Raw genomic sequence first — 12,462 nt, forward strand, 5'->3', positions numbered from 1 at the left:
GATCGCAGAAAAATAAAAGCCTACAAGTCATATGAGGATTACAGACTGTTTAATGATGGCTATGTAGAAAGTGTACAATTCAATCCTCTACACAATGATGACACATATTGCTTGTTTAAATGTCAAGTAAAACCAACACAAAAGGACAAAACATATCTCAACAAAACACGTTATGAGCTTTGGATATTGATGGAAAAGACCGGTGATATTGCCTTAGCCTACTGCCAGTGTCCTGGAGGGTAAGGGAAATGATATGTATTTCATTAATCTCAGATGGAATAAAAATTAAAATTTACAGTACATATATTATCACAAAGTAGGCAATGCTTTGGATTCCTGTAGTGTTTTCAGTATTCAGTGCCATAAGTTAATTTACTTTTAAAGACTGATGTTTATTAAGATTACAAATTTATTTATACTCTCGCAATATCAGAAGAATACTATGCTAGGCTAGGCCAATTAGATTAAATTACTTGTTATGATAAAAATATATGACATGGGTTTGATGCAAATAAGAAAAAAAACAAAATAACAGAATAGAATTAATTTTTCATTGGATGAAAACCGACTAATATCTCGGTTGTTCAAGTTATAATGTCTGTTTCATTAAACAAAATCCACAATTTTAGTGCGGACGGGGCTTGTCGCCATATCGCAGCAAGTTTGTTTGAGATTGAGGCCTTTGAACCACAATCCTGCACAGATGGTGAAAATAGATGGCAAAGACGGCCACGACAACATGATGAACCTGTTCCTACCCAATCACTCAAAATACATACTGCAAGGTGGGCAATCCTAACATAAGACATTGTTTACATCTTGTTGACTCAAATAAATCAAAGTGTTAAGATTATTCTATGAAAACTAAAAAAAATCCATGAGCCTTAAAGTATTTTCAGAACATGCAAGAGATAAATTTCAACAAGGTCAACAAATAGCTTTTCTCAAACATTATCAGCTAAACTGTCTAAACAATTATAATTATAAACAAAATGCATACATCAAGTGTTTTGAAAGAAAAATGCAAGTTCAATCTCAAACAGCAATATAATAAGATTACTGTGAGATTTTAAGTAGATTGTTGGTGTACATATTTGAAAAGTGTTAAACATTAGAATGATAACTTTCATTCATAAGGTACAGAATGAGTGAATCTGACACTGACAGAGACCGGCCGTATTGCGACACATTTGACCCCCGACAGGCTATGTATCAGAATGGACCCGGTGAAGAAAACATTAGAACCTTTACCCAACAGTTAATGCAGGTACCCTACAACTTTCATTCTACACATTGAAAATGAGTTATCATTTGCAATAAATCCCGTAGTACACCCCTCTCCAATTGATTAAGTTTTAACCAAAATTTCTTTAAAATATTTAAAGGAAAATTATATAATTATATCAAACATCATATACATTACATGTGCTGTAATTTTATATTACACAGTAATATTTTATATAACAAAAGTATTCTACAAAAGTATCATTTTGACAATTTACAGCATATTACTTTGCATAAAAAATATACACCAATACAAAGCATATAAGATAGACACATACTCCTTATTTTGTAGATCAATCCGAACATACAAGTTTTAGATATATTGACAGAACCTATGGAAACCGACGAAAATGAGACCATTGACCCTTTGACCACACTGGACCAAGATTGTTTGGAATTCTCAATGGAATCAAAAGTGATTAAGTTTATTGAGGACATGAACAGATCATCTTCTTGTAGTACATGTAGCAATCAAGAATTCATAGATAGTTTAATGTTATCGCAAGAAGATATAGCATCCATTGAAGAAAGCACAAGGGGTCAGTCTGAAAATAGTAAATGGTTTGAAATGCGCAAAGGAAGGATTACTGCGTCAAATTTCAGAAAAGTTGTATGTCACACCAGGTCCAACAGAAGTGCGCCATCCCTATTACAATCACTAACTGATGGCAATTCTGCGCAAGACTCCTTTGTACCATCATTAAATTGGCGACATAAAAAAGAAAAGGTGGCTAAAGCAATCTACAAGAAAGCTTTGCAAAAGGTACACAAAAGGCTTCAGATCAAAGAAATTTGGAAAAAGGCTGTTCAGAAATAAACGGTGCGCTTACCCTTACAGAACAATCAGAGTACTACCATCAAGTTCAAGGTCAGCTAGATATGTGGCTTCTCACTGTGTCATCTTGTCATTTACATTTCCAGAGGTATCGAGGTCATTGAGGTCTATTTCAACGCAGAGTTCTACCAATCAATGGTTTTCAATCTAAGTGAATACTTTAAAACTGAAATGGTACCAGCACTTCTACATGAAAAGGAGTAAATTGATATGCAACAACTATATCATGATTACTTATTCTGTACTGGTAATTTGATGTTTTAAAAAAATAGCTAATTGGAACATGAAATATGGAACAATCTGAAATTGCATAACTGATGATATAACTGTTTACTTAACAAGTTTTAAATCTAAATTGCATAGAGCAGAACAAACAAACACAATCTGATCAAGTACAGGTCTTAAATTCATGGGAATGACACCTCGCAAGATGTGAAATGATTTTAACCTTCCTATCGCTCGCTCAACATGTATGCGTGCACTTGCAATACGTCTGGTCTTTGCTACAGCATTACGTGACAGCTGCTTACCCATAGCAAAGGGAGGAATATTCAGTGTGGCATGCTTCATAGTAACTAAATCCCTAATCAAAAAGCCCTGTCCGCCATAACATCATCCCCATACTCCAGTTTATCTAGAAAACCACTTTGTTCAACAATCTTTTTATCTGAAATACTACCTGTAAATAATTTGGAGAGAAAAGTAATTGTTCCAGATGGTGATATACCAACCAGAAGCTTGAATGTATTTTGGTGTTTGTAGTTTGACCATGTTATTCTCTGTGCAGAAGGAAGACTAGGTTTCTGAACATAAAATTCAGTACAATCAATTACAACTCTTGTATTTGGAAAATATTTAAAGCACTTTGGCAATTTTAAACGAACTTGTTCTTTTGATGGCCATCGAATCATAAATTGTAAATGATGGTAAAGAAATGTTATCCATGTTGTAAAGATTCTGCTAACTGTGGTGCTGGAGATGGCAAATAAATCGCCCAACATCTGCACATCTATACCTCTTCTACATCTTAGAAGTGTTAAAACTAGCTCCTCCTTCACTGATAATATCCTTGATGCATGTCTTTGTTTTTGCTGAAAAGATAATATGCTTAAAATGTATTGCTGATATATGGAAGAATTACTAGTATTAAAACATTTGCAATTTTTAATTGTTGAGAATAATCATTTTAGGGTGTACAAAATTACAATTATCCCTACCAGACCTTGATGAAACAAGAGTGAAGCCCATGGAAATTACAGTACTGATATATATATAATGAAAGGATATTGGTCTTTTGACCTTAATGTTTTTGTACAGATTGTACATTTGTAGTTGGAAAGAAATAGCCAGGAAGAGATTTATTATTATGGTTGCTAATGGAATCAATACCACATTGTATTGTAAAATATGATTTCTATGATATGAATTTAACAGCTTTTATCTTACCTCACTGTTTCCTGTGTCTGATGATCTCCAATACTTAAGGGTCTCTGCTGCAGGTGAAATAAGTTGAAGGATGAAGCTTAATACTGCCAATGATAATCCTGAAAATATGAAGTAATTTTTTACAAATGTTTACGTAAATGGCAACAACAACAAAACATATCAAATGAAAATAAGATATTCAATTTTTTAACTAAACAAAACAATGACTCAATGGGCCAAAATTAATCTGCTTCCCTAATAGGTATATATTGTACAGGAAGAGAGGGGTAGGGTAGTCATATATGCATCTGCTGTCACAGGTATGTAAAACATGAGATCCCTGAAGAATGATCTATGTCTGGCAATGGAACGAGTTATCTTTTCTCCATTTTTCTGTTCTTTTCCCACTCCATTTCAAATAGTAAACAAATACCAAATATTGGTGGACTTCTCCGAGAAATAGAGGTAACAAGCTTTTACAGTGAAACCAGCCGTTGACCAGTTGTTACACATATGCATGCAAGATATCTACCTGTATAAAATGTACAAGATGATTCATCCTTCAACACACTGTCCATGGTCAGAGCTTGGGGTCCTTTAATTCCCTGTCAGGCATGTGCTTTAGGTCCTGACAACACAAATCAGTCTGTACTCCAATTGCCTCAGTACTGATTGGTTTACCTTAAATAAAAGAAGACATTGATATGCTAACTTTTATGAACATTACCACCATTGACATAAAACACTGTACATGTACATATTATACAGCCAAAATCATAGTTCATTGCATATTGGCTCACAATAATATCAATATAAACACAGATAAATTGTTAGAATAATTTGTTTATATGCACCGACTTACATGTACATCCTTAATAATTAGCATAGGCATGACACTATGCCATCTGAAACTGCATACTAGCATATTGAAGATTACAAATTTAGTTTAAAAAGATCACATCTTTAATGAGACAGTTCCAATTTGTGTGCTAATATAATCTATGTATGTTTACGTCATGTACTATAATGGATACCAGCTATCACACAATTGTGATATACATGTACCTGTTATGAATTAACTGCTTACTAGTCTAATGTACCTTTATCTATAGTGTCTGTCGTCAAGTCCATGTAGCTGTGGTCCATGTAGCTGTGGTCATGATTAACAAGAGACGATGTCTCATTGGCGACTTGATAGATGTCAATATTACCACTATCTTTTCCATCCATTTTTTAGTGATCTCTAGAAGTGTTAGCACATTCTAAGAACTCAACCTTTTCCTTCAGCAACTTGATTTCATTTTCTAGGATTTTGTTCTGCAGTCTCACAGCAACATAATCTGAGGCAGCTGTGGATTGTTCTGTTTGGCAACCAACATCTATGCTATTTTGTTGCTGCATTTCATGTAAAAAACATTATCAGATTAGAGATGTATTAAAAAATCAATGAACAACATATAAAGAAGTACTATTTATATATTATTGCCTTCTTTTGAGGGCACTTTCGTCTCATAGTGTTGTCGAGGGATATTAAAGTACCCAAGTCGGATACTATAATAATATCCTTTCATCAATAAATTGTATTTCATATATTTTTTTTCTGTTTTTTATTTCATCATTATAATTTTCTCAATTAACAATATTTATGCCAATAGTTTCATTTTAATGTGTTTAAATAATAAATAATGAAAAGAACTAGCTACAAATTAAATGATTACAAGGTCGACCTTTATTATAAAAAACATATTCTTTTCAACATGAGAGGTTCGAGATCCAAAAATGACGTGGGTAATGTATGATTTACCTTCGATTTGTCCCAGCTTCCAGTAATTATATGTTTATGATGTCATTGTCACAAAAATGTGCACATGGGACTAACCGATGATTAATTGTACTTTACCAACCTTATTTTAGGGTCTCAAAACTGCCGTACTATATTGTATGTCTATGTGGAATCATTCCACATTTACCTGGTATTCAACTACTGTAAGTAAAAGACATACTGTTTATATCTAGATTTTCACACACAATATGTTGACATATACCTCAAGATCATAAATTTCTTCGAAGATCACACGAGATCTCTTAGCTGGATGATGGTCAGCTTCATCATTTTCTTTGCCATCACGTCTCTGAAAGATTAAATCAGCATGATATTGAAATCAATAAGGAGTATTGAAACCGATTTCCATTTCACACCAAAATTGACATACTGTAATTCATAATGTCACATGAAGTGTAATAACTACTGATATTTCTTTACACAACTTATAATGATGCTTCACTTCAACAATATATTACAGATGTACAGATGCATACACTGCAGGCATCATATTCTTATTGCTTGACATATGATTAAATAAGTTTTATTGAAATTTGACACCATCTTTATATATAGTCATTAATTTTCATTTCAAAATGATAGTGTTTATATCTGATATTATTAATGTCGATACACTCAATATCGTATATGAGCTGAAAAATTCTGTAATGAGTTGACATGTACCTCTGAATTTTGAATCTGATGCGAGAGCGGGATTTCAGCAGTATCTTTTGATGACTCACTCTGGAATCAGCCGTCTTTGAATGCGCCGTCTTGGCTTCTTTTCAAGTTTTTGAACCTTCATAAAAATATGACAATTGAAAGTTGAAATTAAAAGCCATTTTTATAGGTACAATGTATTTTAACAGTCTATGGATCCCCGGAATATTCCATCTACAATAATGTACTGTACGTGTATATAGATCACAAATTCATGTACTTACATGGCGACAGTCTTTACATAGCTAGCTTATTTACAAATTATATTTATATATTTTCAAATAGTCTATTATTTACATTTTCAATGTATTTATGTACAAAGATAAGTAAGTTTAAATAGATCTGAAATAATCTATATTTGTAGAATGAACGAGCCGGTATGACTTGGCTCTGGTAGCAAACTTATTTCTAACAAAACAAAAAAAATAATAATATGAGGTACTGAAACAGTGTACAGTATTGCAGTAGCTATTGATTTATAAATACGTGTCATTATACAGCACCGTACTGTATATATTTTACCGCAGGAGAACTATCTGTATTAATATTAGGCCGTATCAGCAGAAACATATAACGTTATACACTGTATATGTTTCTGCTATCAGCATTACTTACATCATATTTAGTAATCCAATAATATTAGATCTCGATATTGAGAAACTTCTGATGTGCAATATCGAGATGTAATGCCCGAACCCTATACGAGTCTTCCCCCCAACAAAGTGGATGCTACAAATGTACGTGTCTTTTGTCACCCTCGTTTCATCAAATGCAAGTCTACTGCATGCCTTTACCCATCGTCGACATTTCTCTAACTCTCTGTGGCGTTGAGGAAATCGAATGAAAAAAACATCACACATTGACTGTCGATCCGGGTACCTGGAGTCGCTACTGCATGTTCCGTATGCACAGTGCTTCGTAGCTCCCTTGTTTACTGCACTTCCTTCCGTTTTTCCCATGTTGTTACCCAATCAGCTGGCGATCATGTTTACATCCGTGGTATTCAGAGCATATCCGAACCGTGTCCGAAAACAGAACACATACCAAAAGCAGTATAGCGTTAAGGAAATACGTGGAGTCGGTGTTAGTAAAGTTCTAATTGGAATGCCAATTAAGTTGGTTTTCCTAATGTCAATATTTACACAGAGTACTGGAACACCTGTCTTTTTAGTAATTATAAAGAGGAGATTCTCCTCTCGGTACCATCCGGAGTGTGTCGCCATTTAATTAACAAGACTAATTACCCTTTCCTCCAGGTATACGGTGCTAATTTGACTAGCACTATCATCTAGGTATTTCGTGTGTATACATGTCAACCGGGATGATTTCTATCGATATTTTTTTCGACAATGGACTATATATTATTGATAAACCTGAAGAATGTGGGATTTGAAATACATTAGGCGTTCCCGTAAATGCAAACATAAACGGGTAAGGTTAGCTTTTGACAAAAAATGTATTTACAGTAGGTATATAATTCTAGTAAATTCGACTGGAACCTGTAGCATCCCAATTGTATTACTATGTCACTAACGTCTGTCCATGTTTGAATTATAAATATTCACAAAATTTTCACTCCATAAAGAAGCGAACGAATAGGAGGTGGGACATGCTCCCTCTCTGGCGTGATGAGGATTTAAAATATATTCACATATCGGTTATTGGACTAATTCGCTTATTTGCATAAACCCTTCTTTTAGCATTCATCTTTTTTATCTTTAGTTTAAACTCTCTTGGTCTGCATAGATTTTTTCATTAATATTTGCGTATTGAAATATACATTCGTGACATATGAAACACGGATATACTAAGCATTTGTCAACTTTTAAAGATTTATTTATTAAGAAAATAAATCTATCGGTATCTATATTTTAATTACATTATCAGTATGTTATTCTCAATATTGCCTCTTCCCACTCAGAGATTCAATACAGGAGATGCCGTCCTTAAATTACTCTAGCTGTTAATAGGACTCAAAATAGATTGATAACATTATGATAAAGATGTCTTTGTTTTAGCTTTCGTTTTATGGATGGTGTTGTCTTAAAAGTTCTTAAAAAGAGTGAAGGCGCGCCGCTTTAAAGTACTCTTTATGTTGGTTGACTCAACTGATTGCGTGAAAAGTACTTTAATCTTTCTAGAGTTGAGATTTATATTGAAAACCCAGCATGTTAGCGATGATATACACACATTTATAACTGTGCATCTGTCATAGCCCAGATATTACCGTCAATGCCGTGTGAAATGAAAACAGACAACCCCCGTTAATATCACTCAACACTGCCTCATTTCACACAATACACCTATGACCCTAGGTTCTCACCTTGTTTGCCAGTGTGCGACAGATCTGGATGGTATCATACTCTCGTCAATTTAAACACCAAAAATATACATAAGAAAATAAAAGCGACAGTGGTTCTATTACCGTATGACTAGTAAAATGAAATACCTCTTGTCTGTAAGTGGTGGTTTTCCCCCGGGTACTCCGGTTTTCCTCCACCTTTAATAGCTGGCACGTCCGTAAATGAACCTGGTTATTAATAGGACGGTAAGCCAATTAAAATCACTTATGAATTATACATGCTGAGATTGCTGTTCTCTTACTAAATGTATAACATTATTTCCTTCATCTATTTATTTTGTTATAATATTACATGTATCATTCAATACCGTTATTTAAATGTTACATAGCATATGTTTATATTTGTTCACTTTACGGAAAGGATATTAATAAACTGTACAACAGGTACCCGATTTTTCTACAATAAAATGATTAAATCTGAACTTTAGAAATAAACAATGGATATTATCACTTAACCCGACTTCGTAATATACAAAAAGAAAAACAATAATATTATCAAGATTTCGAAATATTCATGGTGATTTTAAGCAATTATCCTGAAAATAATATATCAATCCAAAATTGATCAAATAACAAGAGATTTGTATAGATTTAAGACATTATATTTGATAATCTTACCTGTTCAATCAATGTTATTCCCAGGTGTGAAAAGTGAATTATATTAAATTCTTACCTTCAGTACACGCGGGTTCCTGCAGTCAAACTAGATTCAAATATCCCGTTCATACATACATGTCACACAAATCTGTGTGGTCGGAGGCACTTTGAAGTTCTCATCGCACACATCTAAACTTTACGCAGGTACAATTCGATTTCGATGCCAATTGGACACTGGTATCTATTTTAAAAGGATTTGGATATCGGTGAAATTATACTTGTTGTGTGAAGTGTTCGACCTTCAAACTTGTGCAATGATAGTGCGTTATATAGATAACATCGATACATCAGTCTAATCGCCATTACCCCGTACTTAAGGAGTATAATTGATAACCCAATCACAATAGCCCAAGGTCTCATAGATACTTTACTTTTAAAAGGGGTAAAAATCACTTGAATTTAAATTCCAGCCTTTCCAATCCATCAATTATCGCCAACATGAGCTCGTGACCTCTTAATGTTTTACAGTTGATTTGACACGTACAACCACTTTAACTTATTACACAATCGTATAACTGACCAACTTGGTCCTAATGTGTTCAAAACATCATTGTTCTATAAATAGAAATTAAGTACGTTATAATTTGTTTACTGTTATTTCTTCGGGGGTGAATTCCTGACAACGATCTGTCATTCTTTGTGCTACACTTTTAAAGAGGTCCGAGATTATTTCATAAAGAGATTTACCGATCTGTAATTACTTTCGAATTTAAAGTAAAATTTGTAGACCAAGTATGCAATTCTATTTGATTTGTTTACTGTAAATCAACTTTCTTTCGCGTGCGAATTACTTTAGCGAATGAAAGTATATCTCTGGGAATTCAGATTTTTTATCATTTTTACACTGTATTGATAGGAATTCACATTCAAATTTTAAATCCGCGAACGTTAATATTCCCGAACTTGCTTTTTTTAAATGGAGACCGCGAAATTTAGTAGCCGTGAAACAAAATTGGTTTACAGTAAATCTTACAATTACAAACAGTTGTGTTGTTTTCGATAAATTTATTATCAATACTTACATTGAGAGACAGTTTGGCTGTTGCTACACGAACATTTGTGTGGCCTTAACGTATGAGCAAGATCATGCAATCGAGTAGTGTCCCTCTTATTCTTTACAAGGAAAACATGCAAGACATTCAGTGATGTTTGGCTGATGAACATTTGTTAAAAAGAAACTTCCATAGCAATGTAGGCAGCAAATTTGAGTCATTATTATTGCAACTTTCAAAAAAGGGACAGAACGTTTTTCGTTTATAGCAGTCCGATAGATAAATATATATCCCATCGACGCACTTGCGTATGGTAAGTAGCCAGAAGACTGAAAGAAAACGAAATTTTAGACAAGCAATAACGACCACAATGGCTGTTGAATATATCTTCTTGACAAATTTTCTTCTTGAGCTCCTGTTCACTCCCAAATAGTATAGTTTATCTGAGTACATTTGGCAACTTCACAAAGACCATTGCATTTGCAGAAAATACTATTGAAAATGAAATGTATGAACCTTTAAAGAAAAGACATGTATCTTGGAAAAGTACATATGAATGATGACGATATTGAATTTTGAAATCGTTAGCTATGGCGTCTGCACCGGACAAACGGCAAATTGATGAGTTGTCGTCGAATCATATCGAATTTGTTTGCACTGCGCAGTTTCGAAATGAAAGTCATTTTAAGATATTGAAAGTGTTTGGCTGCATATGCACATTTGAATGAAAATATTTAACTCGCTGTGCTTAGATGAGTTTCCACAGCACTTATCATTATAGTATCATTGTAACTAGATTAGTACATTTTACATATGATGATACACCAACAAGTATAAATCCATTACAGGCATGGATTAAGACCTGCAACACAAATACAATAACCCCACCATACTTTGGACTACATATTACCTTATGATACAGGGTGGTGGTTAATATTACAAATAAGTTATTATGTAATATTCAAGTTTTAAATCATCATTGTTTTCTTCATATTATTGCGGTTATAGTTTCAATGCACCGCTGTCAGTGTGTTCTGCGAATATATTCTAGCTATGTATGAACATGTGCTATTAGTGAATACAGCATGTTTATATGTTAATAACTTAATTGGAAAGAACTTAAATAGGGGTAGTCTGACGTCCAATCCATTTGATGTAAAAAAATGAATAAAATCTTTTTGAAATTAAAACATTGATTGTAAAAGCTGCAGGATTTAAAGCTAACAAGCCGAAGTTTAATAACAATATCTCCAGTCAGCCGCTACAATAACACTTCCCACATATTTGATTACTATTCAGCCGTGTGCGTTTATTTTTCATAAAAATACCAAACGGAAATATTTTGAATTGCAGGTATGTGTATTGACTCGGAAATAATGGTATCAAAGCATTAAATTGTCAAAGACCCCGAGCGCCCATTTGTTATGTCATATAAGAGATCTATGTTTTGCTCGTGGATATTTTCACTGTTTGAAAGAGAAAGCTAAAAATGATATATCAGAGATGTGTTTTGACACGAAGAACATTCAAACAAGGAGGGATGACTTAGATGTATGTTTTACAAATTGGTTTAAGATTATTTTGATTTCAATAAAACACTCATGAGACTTTTAATTAAAAGAAAAATTATTAAGGAAAGGTGAGAATGACTTTTATGAAGAAAATTGTACAATATATCTAATGTTGCTTTCGTACCTTTTATAAGTAATTAAAACATATCTGCTGTTAAAGAACTCATGAGTAATGTGTATTTATCTTATTGGTCTCTTGAGGTTGTGTCTAAACGATGCAAAAAAGGTTTTTTTCGAGAATAATTAATTTATATTATCCAAGAATGATCTTCCCAAAACTCGACATAAAATTCACCAATATACCGCAGCCTCCCAAAACGTATAGACGAGGTCGACTTTAAATGGTTTGGTTTATAAGATCAATGTTCTACAAACAGCCAGTGTCATTTAATAACGGCCCTTGATGTGTGTGATGTGTTGCGGTGGGTGGATGTCTGTGTTTTGTGACACACCACAATCTATAAAAGTGGTAATTGCTGCTCCTGCTTACTGCTCAGAATGAAGAGGGGCGACAGGTTTGTCCATTGTCATTATTATGTGACTTTTCTGTGACTTCGGCGGCATGCTGCAGTACTATAACACTATAAAATGCCACTGTAATAGATGAATATGTGCAGTTTCATGTGGCACATAGTAATAGAAAACGAAAAGAATGTGATTGGTGTCTAAATATCTTGGATTGAATGTTGTCTAGATATCTTCGTCCTATTGCACTATTGCATTAGTATGAAATGCGTCCCAAATATGTACAGGTATTCAAGAGTTACCTCGCTTTCCCCCAACAAAATGGCGAC

The 12,462-nt window shown here is 33.7% G+C and overlaps 1 protein-coding gene and 1 pseudogene across 3 annotated transcripts in view; both read right to left on the reverse strand.

Moving 5' to 3' along the window:
- LOC138331437 (tenascin-X-like) overlaps positions 1–12,462 on the reverse strand; it is an 86,652-nt gene that overhangs the window by 62,500 nt on the left and 11,690 nt on the right. The window lies entirely within an intron of this gene.
- LOC138331438 (uncharacterized) lies at positions 33–11,991 on the reverse strand (annotated as a pseudogene).

This window comes from Argopecten irradians, chromosome 9 (genome assembly GCF_041381155.1).
Source record: "Argopecten irradians isolate NY chromosome 9, Ai_NY, whole genome shotgun sequence".
In the NCBI taxonomy this organism is placed as follows: Eukaryota; Metazoa; Mollusca; class Bivalvia; order Pectinida; family Pectinidae; genus Argopecten; species Argopecten irradians.